Source organism: Rousettus aegyptiacus, unplaced genomic scaffold (genome assembly GCF_014176215.1).
Source record: "Rousettus aegyptiacus isolate mRouAeg1 unplaced genomic scaffold, mRouAeg1.p scaffold_m13_p_5, whole genome shotgun sequence".
NCBI lineage: Eukaryota > Metazoa > Chordata > Mammalia > Chiroptera > Pteropodidae > Rousettus > Rousettus aegyptiacus.
Window position 1 is genome coordinate 90,034,012 of NW_023416308.1, and position 19,757 is coordinate 90,053,768.

The 19,757-nt window shown below is 45.3% G+C and overlaps 1 protein-coding gene and 1 pseudogene across 2 annotated transcripts in view; one reads left to right on the forward strand and one right to left on the reverse strand.

The window, feature by feature from the left end:
• Positions 1–19,757, forward strand: part of NAV2 (neuron navigator 2) — a 678,828-nt gene that overhangs the window by 111,885 nt on the left and 547,186 nt on the right. The gene's annotated exons all lie outside the window — the stretch shown is intronic.
• Positions 14,399–14,517, reverse strand: LOC118603722 (annotated as a pseudogene).

The following is a 19,757-nucleotide window of genomic DNA, read 5'->3' on the forward strand; positions in this document are numbered from 1 at the left end:
GCGGTGACAGGCTTGGGAGTAATCACTTCCAGTTTGGGGGTGGATAGCCTTGCCCACAGTTCCTCCTAGCTTTTGTTTCTGAAAGTCTGGGAACAAGGTAAGAGATGTGCAGGTGCCAGAGCCAGCTGCTGCCCAGAGCAGATGAGCCTTTCTTGGAAATAGTCCCAGACGATGAATTGCCCACGTGGTACAGAGACCTGCACCGGAAAATTGTCCATTCACCGTGCCCACTCTGACTCTTGAATGCACTGACACTTGCTTAATCTACAACTCCACGTGGCTCAGGAATGAGCCAGCCATACATGAAGGCTCTGAATGAGCCATGGGTAGACCCAGAGGAGTCTGTCAGTTGGGGTAGAGAGGGGAAAAGGAAATGTCTGGGGATATTTCCCTGTGCAGAGAGAGCCCTATTCCTTTATTCCCCTTCTGCTATAAAACTGTACCAGTAACCGCTCTAAGGAGCTTAGAAAATACAGAGAGTAACAAAGAAGAAGAAAAAAATTCACTTGTAGTCTCGTTACCCACCCCCAAAAAGGATATTTTTTATGTATTTCCTGTAACGAGAATCTCACTCTCACCCTTCCTATCACCCATCTTTCTCCCTCTCCCTCCTCCTTTCTCCCTCCCTTCTTCCCTTTCTTTCTTTTCTTTCTACAATCCAAATTAGAATCATATTGTATGTATAATTTTTGTAGCTTGATTTTTTCCACTTAACATTATAACATCCGCATTCTCCCATGATATTACATTTTCTTCAGAATTAACAAAATTTTTAATATGCTGGATGTAATACTTAATATTTAGAAGAACTATAAGTTATCTAATCAAAAAGACATAATATTCAATGAGTATACCATAATTTAATTAAATCCATTACCCATTGTCAGATATTTAGGCCATTTTCAGATTTTTCAAAATAATAAATAGTATTTTTATAAGGGTCTTTGAATAATAATAAACAACACTTGTACTACCACTAATAATAAATGATCAGTTGAAATTCCTGACCATTTACTTAGGAAAGATTTCTAGAAGTGAGTAAAAACTATAGACTTACACAAAACAAAAAACCACTTGTGATGTTCATGGCCGACTTGTTTTCCAGGAATTTTGTGCCAATATGCATTTCTATTGATAGTGAAAGAGCTTGTTTCATCTCACCCTAGGTGGACACAGATTTTCCTTGAGAAATGGCATAGAATCTAGAGTAAGTTAAAGGAAGAGACCTGATGTCCAGTGTTGCCAAAACATCCAGGAAATATCTTGCTTCTCAGCAGGATCTGTGGATCCTGTGTATCTGCAGGTAAATCAGAATGTCCTCTTGCTTACAGGTCAGTGTCTTGTCGCTACATGAGGCAATCTGAAGGTGGATGGGCAAGTACTTGGTGAGCTGGAACTTACTGCCCTTGCTCTGGGCGGAGCAGCAGAAGACCTGATCCAGTCTTGGCCCCAAAGAGCTTTCTATCTTATGATGGAGGCCAGGCTCACCCTGAACTGAAAAGGATCCAGAGAGGAAGACATAAAGAAGGGTACCATGTGGCCATGCACTGTCTGTGGAACCATGGAAATGCAGAGAAGGGAGAGGCCATGAGGACGGGAGTCAACACAGAAGCCTTCCAAGGGGAGGTGGGCCAAGAAGCAAAGGAAAGTTGGGACAGGCAGAAGGAGCCATGAGGGGAAGGGTGTAAGGACATTAGCATTTGCTGCGCCTCTCCTATGGGCAGGCTGTAGGCTTAGTTGAGCATGGAGATTCGGGAGTTGGACACTCTCAAATTCTATTGCTAGCTCTACTACTCACCCTGTGTGATCTTAGACAAGTTAGTTAACTCCTTTAAGTCTGCTTCTTATCTGTAAAAAAAAAAAAAAAAAGAAAAAAGAAAAAGCCTGGGTTTGCATGTTAGTTTCCCAGTGCTGCTGTAACCAAGTACTTCTAACTGGATGACTTAAAACAATAGAAATTTATTGCTTTACAGTTTTGGAGACTAGAGGTCCAAATTCAAATGTCGGCAGGGCCATGCTCCCTTCAGGTCCTCTGGAGGAGGATCCTCCTTTGGCTCTTTCAGTTTCTGGTAGTCCGGGGACTTCCTTGACTTGTGACAGCATAGCTCCAATTTTTGCCTCCGTCTTCTCCCTCTGCCTCTGTGTCTTCACATGGAATGCTTCTCTCTGTGTCTCTCTCTTCTCTCTGTGTCTCTCTCTTCTCTGGGAGCACATCCCAGACACCCCCTTAATATGATTCATCTTAACTGATTATATCTGTAATGACCCTATTTCTAAATAAGGTCATATTCTGAGATAATAGGAATTAGGACTTCAACAGCTCTTTTGGGGGGAGGTAACAAGTTAGGAGGATTCAATTGAAGTACAAGTTATAGTCCAGTGCCAGGCTGTAATAAATCTCAAAAACCGGAAGCTATTATTATTATTGCTATGTGGCCAGGCCCTTCTCTGCTGTTATTGTATTTTGAAGTATCTGTTCATCCCTCATTTTTTTTTTGAAGAGCAAATCGAGGTGCAAAGAGGTTATATCTAATACAGATTGTATTGTTAAGTGCAGAGATTTTGGACACAGAGAGCTGAGGTTCGAGTTTTCATATTCTATGTCTGTGACCTGTGATCTGTATAATGGGGATAACCAAGTTTAGTTAACTCATGGGCTTGTCATGAGTTCTCATGAGGAGTAAATGAGATAATTGGTGTAATGCCCTTAGCATAGTGCCTGGCATGTGAAAATAAGTGACTTGGAGTCACTTGGCAGAACTGGGAGCACATCCCAGACAAGTGCAATGTCCGAGTCCCTACCCTTTCCCGGGAGCCTACTGCCTCGCGAAGGTCAGTGGCTGCTCCCCTGGGTCCAGGTCTGTCTCCAAGAATGGCCATGTATGAATGTGAGTCAAGAATGAGCTGAGGCAGGCCTCCAGGGTGAGGCAGACATGGTGGTGAAGCCGGCTTTTCAGACCATGATTCGGGGCTTTGCCATCAACTGCACAGTGTGGGTGGAGGACAGCACGGGGCTTAAAAGATTGGCCTCTGGCTTCCAGAGTATAGTGTATTCCCTGACTTCTCTGCTCAACTGGGCAGGAAAGACCCTCCATTCCTAGAACCCAGCTCCATTGACACTGCTAATAAGGCCATCTGGTCAACTGGAGCCATTTCTCTACATGGTCAGGGGTGTAGGTTCCTGCATTATCTCACTTCTAGCATTCTATTGTAGCTTCTCATCTCACCTCACCAGGTGTACTTTCACCTGCATGCAGGATCCTGGAAAACTTTTCCTTGGCAAATTTGGCAAGAGTTGGAAAGAGCAGGTAAAAAGAAAACCATTGAAATCCAAAAATTATTTTCCTGATATGACTGCATTTGTTTCTGGCTCTCATGCATTTTCTACCTGTTCTATATTTTCTTACTAGATGACTTTCAGTTGATTTTTTCTTTGCTGTATTGATTTTTTCCCAACGAGACAACTCTGGCCAGCTGTACTAAAGCCCCATGAGAGGCTCTCACTTTGATTCTCTGTCTTAGAAGGAGGCAAGAATGCAAAATGAGGCAGCTCCTGTGCCTTGTCTGTCGCTCTGCCTCTTTATTAACTCTAAGAGAAGAGGCTTGCCAGATGATCTGGAGATAGCTTGACTCTGAGCTTGCCCCTGGCTAGAGAGTCAATCCAGGCTATGCGGGCAGCCCTTATGCTGGCTTTTGGGAGTTTGTTTCTGCAAAGATTCCCAGTCCTCCTGGGGCTGAGGTAGAAGTGGAAGACCCAGAAGGGCCCCTGAATCAGTGCTGGCTGAGCCACAGGGTTTCAAAGAACTCATGGCTGCCCAGGTAACTCACTGGATAGTGTCTGGACTATCCCCTAGACAGTCTCCAGGAGAGTCCGAACTACACCGTTAATATTCCTGTTGGGTAAACTCCCTGGAACCTGATATGCCTAGATGACGGTTCTGGTAGGAAGCAGGAGCCACACTGGAAAGGAGTAATTGGAGAGCGGATTCATCAGGGACTATTTACAAAGGCATGGACAGGGCTCAGGGAGCCAATAGGAACTAGCAAAAAAGCAAGTGCTGTTCTAACCATAGGCCCGAGAGTCAAGGTGAGAGAGTTGTAGCCTTGGCCGAGGGCTTGTCCCACAGCAGCCTTGGCTTTAGGGAGAGGAACTAGACAGCTGCGCAGGCAGGGAGCTAGGGAATAACCACCCAGTCTCTCCCGTCACTTCTCTTGTCAGTCAGTGCCTCTCATTGACCTAGAGAAAACCAGCCACCCTCAATTCTCTTATTTTAATGAGTCATTTGTACTTGCATTGATTTTGCCTTCTGTGTCTCTCCCTCATCTCCCTTTCTGGGTAACTTTTCTAGTACCCATGGCTGTGCTAAGGGAGGGATAGGACCCCATGCACAGCATGCACACTGAGGAGCCAGTTGGTTCCCTTGTGTGAGTTACTCAACCTTTCCAAGTCTCCATTTACTTATCTGTAAAGTGGAGATAGTAATACTCATCACAGCAGGTGGCTGCAATGAGAAAACATTTATAATGCCCCTAGTCAGTGCCTGGCATGTGGTCAGTGCCTAACTAGTAGCAGTATTAATAATAAGCAAGAGCAGTCACTATCTCTCGAGTGCTTACTCTGTGCCTGTAGCATTTACATCCTCCTACCTAGATATTCACCTTTGATTTTCAACTAACAAAGAGTGAGCATAAAGAGGGCACTGCTTAACCCAATAAATGAATCTTGTAGGACTGCAGCCCTGCTGTGCCCAGCTGGGGCGGTCCTGGTACCCATCTATCTTGCAAGGCCACTAGAGCCTTCTCGGCCACTGCCAGCTTCATTTTACTCCTCTTCTCACAGATCCTCCCTCCTGCTGAGGGCTTCCCCAAACACCACAGTGAGACCCATTAGATTCCTGAGCAGTCCAGATTGTTGAAATAACAAATGGAGGTCAAGGGGTGAAGAGTGCTTCGCTTTTAAATTTAATTATAAATTTCTCTCCACTTCCTAGATCTTAGTTCTGGTCCCAGCATTCTTGCTTTCATCTGTGTGTGTTATTGGGCAAGTTTCTTTTTGTCTCTGGGTCTCAGTTTGTCCATCTGTAGAATGGAGAGATAAGACTATGTTCTCTGCAGTACCATTCAGCTCCAATATTCTCAAGCAAGTTGAGAGTGTAGAGAGGAGCACTGGGCAGTGAGGCCAGATAGCGTAATGAACAAAAACATGGATTCTGAAACCAGGTTGCAGGTTCAGATCCCAGTTCCAATGTTTTTTTTTTTTTAGCATTTTATTTTATTTTATTTTATTTTATTTTATTTTATTTTATTTTAATTATTAGTTTCAAGTACACGGTACATTGGTTAGACATTTATGTAGTTTATGAAACGATCCCCCAAATTACTCTGATTCTACACCTAACCATTACATTACTGCTGACTACACTCCCTATGCCATGCTCCCCATCTGCGTGACTTATCAACTACTAATTTGTACTTCTTTAACCTTTCAATTCTTTCATCTATTCCCTCCATCCATCACCAAATTGTCCTCTATATTTGTGAGTATGTTTTTGGTTAATTTGTTCTTTTTGCTCCTTAGATTCCACATACAAGTGAAATTGTATGCTATTTTTCTTTCTCTGTCTGACTTTTTTCAGTATAATAACCTCTAGGCTCATCCATGTTGGTGCATAGGATTTCATTTTTTTTATGGCTGGGTAATATCCCATTGTCTATGAACCATGACTTCTTTATCCAATCGTCCGTTGATGGGCACTTAGGTTGCTTCCATATCTTGGCTATTGTAAATAGTGCTGCCATGAACATAGGGGTGCATGTATCTTTACAAATTATTGTTTTGGTTTTCTTTGGTTAAATACCCAGAAGCGCAATTGCTGGGCCCCCAGCTCCAACTTTTACTTGCTGTGTGACCTTGGTCCATCATTTAACCATTCTGTGCCTTAATTCTCTCATTTGTAAAGTAGAGTATTTACCTTATAGAGTTAAGAATTCAATAGTTAATATATATGCAAAGGACTTAGAATAATACCTAAACATATATGTCACATGTAAATATGAATTATTAATATTAAGTAGCAATATTGCTATAATTATTGAGCCTGGAGCCACATGGGGCTGGTATGAAGCCTTACTCTGTCAGTCCAAGCAAATTCATTAATCGCTTTGGCCCCAATTTCCTCATTTGTAGTCAGACTTAGGTCATGTAGGTTGTCAGGAAGATGAAATAAGCACCTGGCCCATAATAGGACTTCAGAAAGTATTGCTGTCTTCTTCCCTTGTGGCCATTCCTGGTTGATTCAGGCTCTGCCAGTAACAAACTCAGTGATGCCTGCTGGAAAGATGAAGCTCTGCCTCCAGTTTTGATGGTAAAACTATTATTTGCTCAGCAGAGCCAGACAAGCCTGGTGCTGCTCACTCACGCATGTAGTATCTCCCAGCAACTCAGTTATGTGGCTCACCCAAGCACCATGATTAAATGGAGGCCTTCTGGGTCTGGGTGAAGAGCCCACCCTTTGTGTTGCAGGTCAGTGGGCCCCATTTTGCAGATAAGATGACAGAGGCCCATGGGAACCTTCCTAGAGCTCTCTGGAGCTCAGCCAAGCTGGGGTAGGAGCGAGGGTTACAGAGTTTAGAATCTGGCTCAGACTCATGCTGCTGCTTTGGTCCTGATTCTCGCAGCTATGTTTTCTGAGGTCAGAGCCAGCTGAAACCAGGTGCTAATGTGGCTTAGTGGGGTCTATTTGGGCCTATTTCCTGCCAAGTTAGGCTTGCTTTGTTCTATGCATCCGATGGAATCCTTGACTGCTGCTGCAATCCTTGTAAATAAGTCAGAAATGGGCCCAGGTTGGAGGGTATAGATAGCTCAGCACAAAGCCATTTCCGTGGAACAGACATGCTCACCTCTGTAGGCGGGGGTGTAAATTGGCACAGGTATTGGTGAAGGGGGAGAGGCCTGGTAGTACTATACTATAGTTATGAAGCATATTTAAAAGTATATACCCAACAGCCTGGGTCATTAGTCAGTATATGCTTCCAGCTATTTTTCAGGGAAACTTCAAATAAAATTGATCTAAATAGCACTCAGGTTAACTTCTCTTTCTTGCAGAGATCTGAAATGATCCCTTTAAGGCTGAACTTAGAGGTTGCTCGTATTTCTGCCAGGTCCTCTTGGTCACAACCTTGTCACATGCACGTAGCCCTGCGGGAGCCTGGGAAATGGGTGCAGTGGATGCTGGGTTGCTTCGCCCAGGTCCCCACTTCGGGGCTGATGTCCCTGTTCCCAGCAGGGGATGTCAGCAACTGATAATACACAGTTGTGTCTCTCTTCAGTCATTGCCCGGAGGCACAGGGAACCATCCCACTCAAGGTTACGCCTACTTCCAGAAGGGGGCCATTTTTATTGGTAATAGGCATAAAAAGACCTGTCCCTCTTGCCTCGATTTTGGACAACTTTGAAAGGTCATTTCAGCTCTGGAAGTCCCTGTATAGGCTCACTAGGGCCCGGCCCAAAGGCCACTGCAGGCCCAGTTGTGCCTTCCTCACTTCCTTACAGGTGGCCCTCCCTCGAACTCTTCCCCATAAGGCTTCTGCCTGTAGTGCTCTATGCCAGAGACAGTTTCAGGGAACCCAAACTAAGAACTCTGGGTTCTGTACCATAGAAGAGGTGGAAGAATGCAGGAATAAGCAGCTCCTGTGGCCTGCTGCAATCCCATTTCTCAGAAGGCTCTGAAAAAATACTTGTCTGTGTGCCCCAGGAAGACGCATGGCCGTCCCTGCAGCGTGATTGGTGAGAGTGAAAACAGTAAATGGCTAAATAAACCATGGGGTAGCTGGACTAGGGAGAATGTTAAGAAGACTGAGAAAGTTTTAGATTTGCTGTATTCCTTATTCTCTAAGAGTTTATGGAGTATGAAAAGTAAGCTGTGGAAAGATGTACAATATGATTACCATTTTATTAAAAGTGACAAACATTACATAAATGTGTAGCCGTAAGAATAGATAATAGATAAATACTTAGAAAACCAGTGGACGGTTACAAGGAAACTGGTCGTAGTGGCGGCCTTAGGGGATGGGAGGAGAGATGGGATGTGTGAGTGTCAGATGGGATGAGGTGGACTAGGGAGTCTGAGGCGCTTTAAGTTGTATCTGTAATATTTTGTTAAAAGAATATATCAGAATGCATTCTTGGATTATTTGTTCAGTTAGAAACATTAAAAAAAGAGAGAAATAGAAATCCAGTCTCACTCATGAGAATCAAAATCAAAGTCCTCTCCTGAGGACAGATGGAAAAAGCCAGGTTTGCTTTCAAAAGAGAATCCTTTATTTTCATTTCCAAGAGGTCTTGAGGTCTCAGGCACATCACTCAGTTTTCCCATCTGTGAAGTGAGAGTCACAAACCCAATCTTATACATTGCAAGGTTGAAATGAGGTAAAGTTTACGAAGCTGTTAGCCCAGTGCTGGTACGTTGTGAAAAAGTGGTGGATGGACTTCAAGAAAGTCTTTGCTTCTCGAGGAAACAGCCTGACAGGGTCTCAAGCTGGTCAAATAAAAAACTGTGTGGTTCAGCCAGACCGGCCAGGGGCTGGCAGCCCAGACAACCTTCGTCCAGGGCCTGGGTCAGCAGCCACAGGAAAGGGGAGGGCTCTACGCGTTGGTCACATGCAGCCTGCTTCTGCATGGGCCAGGACACTCTTCTGAAACATTCCAAGTATTCTGGGACTGACTCTCGATTTCTGGAATATAGCAGCATTGTATGTAGCTGTGAGGATGTTTTCTATTAAGTCAAAGGGTTTGGGTGGTTTTCCTGTCCTCTTCTTTCTCAGAATGAAGAGGACAAAGCCTCCCTTTCAGTGAAGCTCAGCAGACCAGAAAGGCTTTGAAATCATGAAATGCAAATACCAGCTGCTTTTGAACTGCATTGAAGGCGGAGCTGCTGAATTAAATTAACATGGCCCATAAATACAGAGGTTAAAAAATGGGAAACCAAGTGTTCAGAGGCTTTTGTCCAGAGGAAAAATAATCACAGGACAATGGCCTATTTTGTTTGGATTATAGGCCGGGCTGATATCACATTAGCTCAAACCTGGCAATATTTATGTTGAAAACTGCTGTTTGCAGCAAGCACTGTTGTCCCAATTTATCTCTGCGGGGAATCCCTCAGAGCAAAGTAAGCTGGGCAAGGAAAACCTCTGCCTCCTGCCCACCCTCCTGCTTCTGCCCACAGTTGCTGGCGAGTGCTAACATTTGGCCATCTGTGGACAGGGATGGAAGGAGACGGCTCTAGCGCAAACTGGCGACCCACAGAAAAAAATCAGCAGGCAAAAAAAAATGTTTTTAAGGAGCTGTACCATACAAATCTGTTTAGCTTGCTTCTCTTGAGAAGTCAAAGGAACCAACAACATTCGACCTGCACACACATATGATGGTAATCCCAGGAAGAAACTGTTAGCCAGAGGACTCTTTTTAGCCCCAATCCCTACCTCTCCCTTTTGCTCTCCATCCCTGGGGCTGAATGTCAGTTGTCATTTAAGAGCATATCACTCTTAGGCTATTGTTTATCTCATAGTAAAAAAAAAAAAAAAATCTCCAAACCTATAACATCTTAAAACGTAAGGCAATGTGAGCTAGATCGTCCAGAGTTTTCTTTCTTATAGCCAGCCCGCTTTACTGCTGCGGGTACTTTGCTGCCCATCACTGGTCTGCGGCTGAAATTGCTAGGTCCAGATGTGAGTCTCAGTTTGTCACCAACTGATCTTAGGCAGCCAACCCCTCAGCCCCCTACCTCGGGTCTCAGTGTCCTCATATGTAAAAACAAAGGACATTATCTCCTAAATTGCATTCCAAGTAATGCAATTACTTGACGTGAGGAGGGTTCCATGATCACATACACTGGGAAGTATTATGTTAGATAAAATTAAGTCAATCCCTTATGCAGGTCTTTGCAGAACCCTTAATACACTGACATGCGTCTGTTTCCCAAACACATCATGGAGCACGTTGGGGCGCCGGTGTTCTCTGGCTTAGATCTGGGAAAGTGGAGGACGATGCTCAAGTTTCCATCCAGCATGGGGGCTCAGTGCCTGGGTTTAACCCTCCCAGTCCTCAGCCTGAGTCCAGGCATCTTGCCCAGCACCAGCAGGCCAAGTCACTACCATCTTGCTGTGTCAGACTGGGTCACAGGAAGATAAATGTGGCCAGTCTTGGGTCAAGCAAAGTGATCTTTCAGGTCAGGATAACAAAACACTTTTCGAGGTAAATCAGGCACTCCCACCACCCTCCATCCGTGTTGGCAGATGAACACTGATGAGGATACTGCAAAGAAAAAGTGGCAAAGTCTGTAAAACCCGTCATGTTTATGGCCCTTTTATGTCAGGCTCTGCTGTTCTCTGTCTCCTGCAATGTTTGCTGCTTACACCGTGCCAAAAGCTCCTAGAGAGAAGAAATTGCATCAGTTTTATTTGCATTATTTATTATTATCATATGGATTCAAACAGTTATTCAAGAACGGTTTATTGAGTGGGGTTACTTCCCCTTGAAGTATAGGTTCTCATCTCAGAATCATAAATACCAAAATGCCCACAGTGTGGCAGAGTAGAAAGTTTTGGACTTTGCAGTCAGACAGAACTAGGACTAAATGGTCCATCTGGCCTTGTCACATTGCTAATCTCTAAGCCTCAGTTTTCTCATCTGTAAAGTTGGGACCATAATGGGAAAGTCACAGCCTCCATGAGGATTCGAGGATTCCCAGCATAGAGCCTGGCACATAGCAGCCTACAGGAAATTGCTGTTATTGTGATGCCCAGTAAGGCCAGGATGGAGAGCATTTGCATTTTATAAGTGAGGAAACAGCAGCTCAGAGAGGTCGAGGGCCTTGCCTGAAGTTTCTCAGCCAAGAAGGGAGCCAGGGTTTAAAGGTTAGGCGTTGGGTTCTACTCCCTGGATGGCCTCTAGCACAACACCAGATCTCACGTGACAGTATTTTCCAAATGCAAACACCATTCAACACAAAGGCTAATGTGTTGCTTTCATGACAAATTCAGCATTTATGGCTATGAGCAGGGATCTTGCCTAGAAAGATGCCCTAAAACCCTCAAAAGCCCTGATAAGGGTAATAAGCTATTCATTAAAAAGAGTTTTATTAAGTAGAAAGTGGTAAAGATTAATTAAAGAAAGTGTATGTGTATCCAGGGAGAGAGAGGGGGCATGGGAGCAGGAGGTTCCCCTGGAAGGTGTGATGGAGGTGCTTTGCACATGGGGGCAGCAGGAGGGAAGGGTGGAGGAAACTGCACTGCAGGAGCAAAGCTCTGCATCAGCAAGACAAAGGGGAGTCCAGCTCATTGGAGGTGACTGGACAGGCAGATCCAGAGGCAGGTGTCTGCAGGAGTTGCTGATGGAGGACTTCCAATGTGAGGGATGGGTAAGTAGGGGGCTGCGACTTGCAAGAGACTTCTGTGAGTACAATTTATAAGAAGATAGGGTCCAGTCTAAGCCTTGACCAACCAAGACAAAAGCCACAGTCTTACCTGATACCCTAGCTCCTAGCTGTGTGTGTGCATGCACGCACAAACTCACAGGTATGTATGCGCATACACATGCATACACACTCATGCATGTACACACACATGTGCTCACACGTGCATGCATACATATGCATGCTTCTCAACCCCATCTCCTGTACCTGCTGGCTTCTATAAACATTCTCAAGCATCCCTCCTCCTTTGTCCCAAGGCTAGGCCCCTTTACTTGTCAGGTCAGAAATTCTGATGCAAATACAATGTTTACTTTAGAAACAAGGCTTTCTTCATAATGAGATAATTAAAAAGGAGGCTTTGCCAGGCATCTGAGAAACTGTTTTTCATTACATGAGACAGGTGCACATTTTCAGCATAGTTCCCAGCTTCCGGAGGTCTCTAGAGATGTTGGTGGTCTGGGCTGGGCTACAGAGGGGGGTGGATATTTTCACCAGGTTGCCCCAGCCAGCTGGATGGCTCTGAGAGCAGAGAGTGGCTGTGAGTTGAGCTTCAGTTCATTTGGTGGCCGGGTCACTGTGTTGGGTATAATGAACTGAGCTGAAAGGAAGCTAAAGAAACTTCTCTGACAGAGAGGTCAGCGGGGATGAACTCTGATGGGAAATTAATGATGAGAGGCTGGAAGCTCCACGAGAGGGCTTTGCCACCCTTGCTCTGGTGGCAAACTAGAAGCTGGTCTTTACCTCCTGACAGAATGACAGCACTGAAGGGGCCTTTTCGGAGATTGCTTCTTCTGGGTGTTTCAAGGAATACTCTACTACTGGATGATAACATCAACAACAACAACAATAACAACAACAACAACAACGTCATCAACATGAACAGTCATTAAGTGCTTTTGCACCATTTGTGCTGTGCCGAAGCACTTTCTTTTAGTAAACTGTCACATGACACCCTGCCCCCCACCACCCTATGTGCCAGGAGCTGTAACAGAGCTTAGGGCATTTACCAAAGGATTCAGAATCACTAACTGGCAGGACTGGGATTTGGACCTAAACTTCTACCTGCTATGTTGTTTGACCTGTTAGTAGGTCTTGCATGGAAAAGGAGGCTGGGGCTGGGGTAGTTCACAGGCAAAGCTGGCAAACCATGGACCACCAGCTGTATTTTTAAATAAAGTTTTACTGGAACACAGTCACACAGTTTTGTTTACATATTGTTTACAGGTGCTTTCACTCTAGAACAGGAGAGTCGAACAGTTGCAACAGACTATGGTCCACCAAGCCTAAAATATTCACTATCTGGCTCTATATAGACAAAGGTTGCCAATCCTGATCTAAGGAACAAAATGAAATAGGTTTCTTTGCTGCATGACTTCTCAGAGCCTTTAATCTGCTAATGTGCTTTGTGCCTTCCTATTTGACTAGGGCACCCCCTTTTCATGAGTCATCCTTGAAGTGAGCTTTGGGAAACATGGCTGGAATCTAACCCCACTCTTTGGCCAGACAGGAAAAGTGATTAGCCCAAGGCTATGCAGCTTGCATGTGGCTACAGCAAGAACTTCCCAAGGCGGTGTCATGCCATTCGCTATTTGCCAGCTTCAGTGAGAGTGATTGGTGCAGATCCAAGAGCTCCTTCTCCTGAGGGGGTCATCAACAGTGGCCAGAGCAGCCCATTTACAATGGTGTTCTACAACCCTGTCTTTATGGGCTCTGTTCTTCAAGTCCAAGAAGAGAAGGAAAAATCATCATACTAATAATGAATGTCAGTTTTAATCAGCATCATCTGACATTTTAAGAATTGAATTTTTACCTTTCACAGCATACATTAAATATGGGGCTTTATCTCCTCATGCAGAATCGATTTGCTATAATTCTCTCTTTTGGCCCTTGTCATGTAAATTGTGGCATTTCTCCCCCATTGACTGCATGAAGCATAATCTGTACAAGTAGATTAGAGGTGAGAATCCAGCCTCCCTGACCAGCTGCTGCTGGGTGCTTTGTCTGTCTGTCTGTCTTTACCCATTCATGCTTTCCATCTCTAAATTCCCTCTTTGGGGCTGTTCACTTGCTAATCATACTTTCTGCAGACAGAGCTGAAAAAGAGGGATAGAGGGATGATAATGATGTAGGGGCTGGGCAGTGGCCTTTGTGGAAGTCCAGAGACCTCAGCCACGGGGATTTCCAGCTCCTGTAGTGCGGACTGGCGATGGCTGGGTAGTTTGTGGGGATGGACCTCAGGGTCATTTGCAATTCTTGGTCTACTACTGAATTACATCACCAGTATTCTCAAGAGTTCTACATGCCCCAAGGGGCCCTGGAGAATCGCCAGCTCCTGGCATCTGTACTGAATGCATAAGGGCAGAGTTGGCTCCTGGTTGGTAGAAGAGCCAAGAGTCAGATGGGGAACCTGAACCTGGGTCTGGGCCTATGAACTGTGGCTTGAAGTCCAGCCCAAGGGCTCTGTAGAAGGAACAAGTTTTGGGGAGAGCTATCTCTGATGCATAGGCTGTGTCATTCAGTGAGAACCCTATCTATACCATTGCTCTGTAAAGCCCTTTAGCCTCACTTTTGTCCTGTGACTACATGCTAATTATCTGAGTGGTGGTTCACAGATGGGGTTTAGAAACAGAAAGACCTGGGTTTGAGTTCTGACTCTTCTGCTTATTAGTTGGGTGACCTTAACCCCTCTAAACCTCTACTTTACCATCCATAAAATGGGGGTAATAGTCATGTCTGTGAGGCTGTTTGGAAGATTGAATGAAATAATCCATGTGAACCATCTAGAAGAGTGCCTGGTGTGTAGTACATGATCAGTATATAGGGGCTTTTCATTTTTTTTTTTTTTAGTCAAGGCAACCCTTGGTTGGCCTCCCAGATTGCAAGGACCTTATCAGCTTACAATCCTTTATTTACTTTTTTATTTTTTATGCCTACAGCACCTGGTCTTCCTAGGTGGTCTCCCATCCAAGTACTAACCAGACCAGACCCTGCTTAGCTTTCGAGATCAGATGGGATCGGGCTTGTTCAGGGTGGCATGACCGTAGACAGGCTACTCTTCTCATTGTTAAATTCTCATTCTACACCAGCTGCATCTTGAGACATGTCTTGTGGTAGAGTGTACTGATGTGGCATGTATGCTAAGGTGCATGAAGGTCATTGGATATCTACAGTGTGTCTTGGGAGTGGCCTACACAGGTCAGGAGGGGCAAGAAGGAATCTATCCCTTACTGAACATTTACTGAACACTAGATACTTTAATAGTAAATGGTCAACGACAGGTGGCTTCATATCACTTATAGCATGTCCCTTATTGTTACTGTCAAAGGCAGAATCCCGGGAAAATAAACAAGAGGTTTGACTTGGGTGAGAAAGTCTTAATGCTTTCCATAGAGAAAGATAATAAAAAGAAATAAAAATACTATGCCCAAACTTTACATTTATCATAATTGAATTATATTTCATAATAACCCAAGAAGGCAGGTGTCATTATTATTCCCATTTTAGAGATGGTAAAATTAAAGGCCATCTATGTAGTCACTGGGAAGAGGAAGACATCAGTTCCAGAATCAACTCCAAGATGAATTTCCTCCAGGGGTTCTTTGTTTTGCCTGTGTTTAGCTTCCAAATCCTGTAATGATCCTCTGGTGATAGGAATTTGTTGTTGAATGATTCTCCTGCTACCTGAGCTCTCTCCATCTAAGCTCAACTGTCTTGGACCAAAATGAACATTTCTCAGGACCCCAGGGTTTATTGTTGCCTGTGGACTTAGAAGAAGGCAGTTTTCTGAGTCACGCCATAGCTGAAGCCATGCTTGAGTGTGTGTAAATTCATGTAAATGGAGGTGGCATGTTGAAGTCAATGCCTAGAGAAGGTCGGGTCTTAAGGAAGTTGGGATGAGCCACTCTGACTGCTCTGCCCTGCCCTGCCCTCCCCAGCAGCTTTGGCAAATCGGGGCTGTTGATATGGGCCAACCAAGGTTCCGAGAGGCTAAAAAGTCATTCGGAGATGGCTAGGTGGGCAGTGACATGGAAGAGAACCCATGTCAGGACTGTGTAGGCAATGCCTAGAATACTTTAGTGCTGTTTATCGCAGGAGTAATTGGGTATTCTCTTCAAGTCAGGTGGGATAAAGTTTAGCCTTTTCCTAAATGCCAGTGTGCTGGGGACGTACAGAGACTTCACAGTCACACGTGTGTGTCTGCTTGTGTACATGTACGTGTGTGTGTGTGTGTCTGGGCCTCCTTGGGGAGAGCTGGGGCAGGGGCAGCAGCTAACGTTCCCATCACACCCTCACTGCTCTCGTGTGCCATTGTCTGGCCCTTCGTCTCTGTTCTCACACTGGCTTCCATTTATTGAGCCCAACTTACCATGTGTCAGGCATTGCGCAAGCCCTCTAGCCTGCTCGCCGATTCAATCAGACTCTCAGCCACCTGTCCTAGATAAGTGAGTACTGAGATCCTACTTGGTTTTCAGAAGACAAAGCAGAGGCACAAAGAGGCAAAGGAAGTTACCCCAGGAAGTGGCAGAGCCAGGGTTAGAACCCAAGTCTCTTGATTCTAAAGCCAAACTTTTCACTCAGCGGGTCTTATTCATAGGGTCTCAATAGGGTCTCACCCCTCTGGGGTGTCACGGACCATTGTGAGGTAGGTTTCAAGAACCTTATTGCTAAATAAAGTCTCTCTCTCTCTCTCTCTCTCTCTCTCTCTCTCTCTCTCTCTCTCTCTCTCTCTCTCCCCCCGAATGAGTATATTAATTAAAGTTTGGCTTTTTTACACTGTTCTACCTCCTGCTTCAAGAGATTAGAGGTAACTCAGGATCAGTCACTCTGTAGTATCCTCAGATGCTGGTTCAACCACTTTTAATACTTCCCTGATGATAGGGAGATTACTGCTGGCTGGTCCCACCATTGTAAAGCCTTGACGATTAGAAACCATCCCCTCCAAGGGAACCATAATAGTCTGTAAGAAACCCTGTCCTAGAAGAGTAGCTCAGCCTACTTGTATTTTCCTGTATTGAAGAAGGGACATCTTAGTTCCTGACCCTGAAGGACCTTTGCCTAAACCCTGTGATCTGTTCCCCCAGACCTTGGGCTGTGATTACAACCTGTTCCCAGGCCTGGACCCCTCTTGGGGAAGTTCCAGCTTTTGTCTGCTTTCTTCCCCAGAGGGAGGCAGCACTAGGCTTTGTCCACCCTGACCCCAACTCCTCCCTCCTCAGTCTGCCAACCCCTGAGCTGTCAGCTCTCCAGCCTCCATTCTTTCCAGCCTCACAGCCACCGGCTGCTGGGGTTAGGCAGGGAAAGGGCTGATGGATGGACTAGCAGGTGTGAGGGAAACCTCCCAATGTAGTCTCTGGCAGCTGGCATGGGGCCTGCTTTCATCTGCCAGCTCTCCCGCCCACACTCCTGCCCCAGCCAGCATCCATCCAGACAGGACTTGGGGAGGACTTCCATGTGGGGTGATGGGATAACTGTGCCCCTAAGGCCCAGAGAAATCCTTGTTTTGGGGGATGACATCAGTCCTTCATGTGCACTGGAGGCTTGGGCTGTGGCCTTAGTTGTTTGATTCCCCACCTTGGCTCTGACCCAGAACTTATCACAAGCAATTCCCAGGGACCTCCTCTAGAAATTGGGAGTTCAGAGGCTCTGGCTCTTTGCTTTACTGTGTTACTTTCTCCGTTGGGTGTTAATCTCCGCATCCACAAGGGCAAGTGTGAGTTTCTGGAGGGATCTTGAGGCCAGGTGACATCCAAGGTTCTTTCTATCCCAGAATTTTCATCCTAAGAATCATTTTACTTGAGATTTCCTCTATGTTTTAAGTCCAAATATTAGGCGAGAGAGTACAGGAGAGAAAAAGAAGGGTCACTTTATCTACTTCTACCCTCCCTTCTAGCCTGGGATCAGACTACCAGGAAGTGACCAATGGCTTGATCTGAGAGACATTGAAAGGTCCACCTACTCCAAACATCTTCTCTACCTCTGTTAATTCAACAACTGCAGCCACTCCTTTGGGGATGCATAGGCTCCAGAAGTCACCCATGAATATTTAAATATGGCATCTGGGAAGTGAAGTAAAGAAACTGTTTCTCATCCCTTAACTCTGATTAGATCGAAGTTGCTTCTCCTGGAGCTGGTTTGTGACTGAGCACGTAGGGTAGAATCTATTAAAATGAGAGGAGGTGGGAGAGAAGGCGGGGGGAGAGGGAGGGAATGAGAAGGAGAGAGAGAGAGAGAGAGAAAGAGAAGAGAAAAGAAAAAAGAAAAGAGAGATAGTGTGGGCAGGCCAGGGATGGCTCCCAAACGTTGGGGCGCAGAGTGTCCAGGGATGGGATGCTGTGGTGTAAGAGATGCCCTGGCACAAACGTAGCCTATTTCCTGATAGTGCTAGTGACAGGCTCTGTGGTGTGGCATTGTGCAGGGCAGGGGTGAGCCAGGCCGCGGGGCCAGGGAAAGGAAGCTGAGCAGAAGTGACTACAAAAGTCCCCTGCACCAAGCGCCCTCAACCTGACCCAGCTGGAGAGCTTGGCACTGTCTTTACAGCTCTGATTTTTAGCCCTTCAGCAAAAGCATCTATCCACAGTAGTCTTTCCCAAGAGGCATGAAATGTCCTTCCTCTGATATTTGCCCAATGTAGGCTTGTGGGTGCAAAGCCAACCATTCAAAAGTAGGTGGTGTCAGAGTAGCTGTGGGTGGAGTTGAGGGTGGTTGCCTGAGAGCAGGGAGGGTTTCAGTGTACCCATTTATAATCTCCCCTTGGGACCACTGTCTAATAGCCTCCTCATCACTCTCTCAACCCTCAGGTACAAACAGCTGCTATTTATTGAGTGTTTGTTAAATAAATGCAAGGCCCAGACCAAATAGTTGGTGCAGAATTTCAGATGCCACCAAATTACTGAACTTCTAGTCTGGAGGGTAGCTCTGCCTGTGCTCATCTGTTTGGGGTAGAGCAATTCTTCTTCCCCAGGATGTTTTGGGTCACTTGGACAGGCCTCTGTTTTAAAGGACATGGGGGTGTTTGCTCTCAGGAATCTGTAGTGCAGTCGATGCTGTCCTGAGCCAAGAGTCTAGCATCTTTTCGTCTTTCCGAGGGTCTATTTCTCCCTGGGCGGATGGGGAGGGGGGTTGTTTCCAGAAGGTTCCCCTACCCCAACAGGAGATGTGGTGGGACTGTCTCTGCCAAGGGTCCCTGGGACTGTGCAGACCCCAGGCCCCTAGCCTGCTCCAGTGATTACACCTTAGTTGAAATGCCACTTGCAAGTCCTCCAAACTCTGAGACTCAACAGTGGTATCTTGAGCCCTATTGGGGTGTTCAGGGACAGAGAGTATTCCATAGTCTGAACATTGTGGTGCCTTTCTACCTCTGTTGTCGCTTCTAATAATAAATTTTTTTTTGAAAAGAAAGGAATTCTGCATTGTGACATGGAAAAAGCAGATATTCTGGTTTCATACAGAGTAGTGCTTAATTCTAGTTTCGCTATTCACTATTCACAAACTGATTTGAGCAACTTATATCACTTCCCTACATCTTGGCTATTCATCCGTGAAATGGAGGTCACAATCTCCGCCTTGCAGGAGGACAATTTTCAAGGCAAAGCAATGGCCTGGATCAGCAGTTAAAATGAGATGCACAAAGTATGTGCTCAGTACAGGCCAGGGAGTCATCTTGGCTAGATTCTCAGCTTTCTCCTGTGAGACGGGAGAGGACATGAAAACTCTCTTGTGGAGTGTGGGGATATATTAGGTACTGTATAATTGTTAACTATCGTGATTGTAACATTTCTTACAAAGATAGCTTTCTTCCCCCAGTTCATGCTTGACTTCCAGGCCGACGATTTCCTCCACTACCTTTTGAGAGGGACACAACCACTAGATCCACAGAGAGCCTGAAATATACTTTATTTTTCCTTCCACAGTCTGGGAACTTCAATATTTAGCTGGATACCCTGCTGAACACCATACTTCCCAGTTTCCCTTGTAGCTAAATGTGGATGTGTTACAAGTTTACAAAGTGACGTATCAGCAAATGCTTCAAGAAAGGGGCCACATCCTTCATTATTATATCCTCCGTTGGCTGCCTGGAATTTCGATGTGATGGCTGTAGCTCTCACAGCCATCTTGGACTATGAGGGTTTTTATCATAGGGAAAAAGAGGGTAAACTAGGAGACTGACCACTTCATGTGTTGCCGTACGAGGTCTCTCTACCGCCAGACTTCTTTCTATAAAAATAAACCTATGTTTTATTTAAACCACTGCTATTTTGACTTTCTCTGTTATCTTTAGCAAAACTT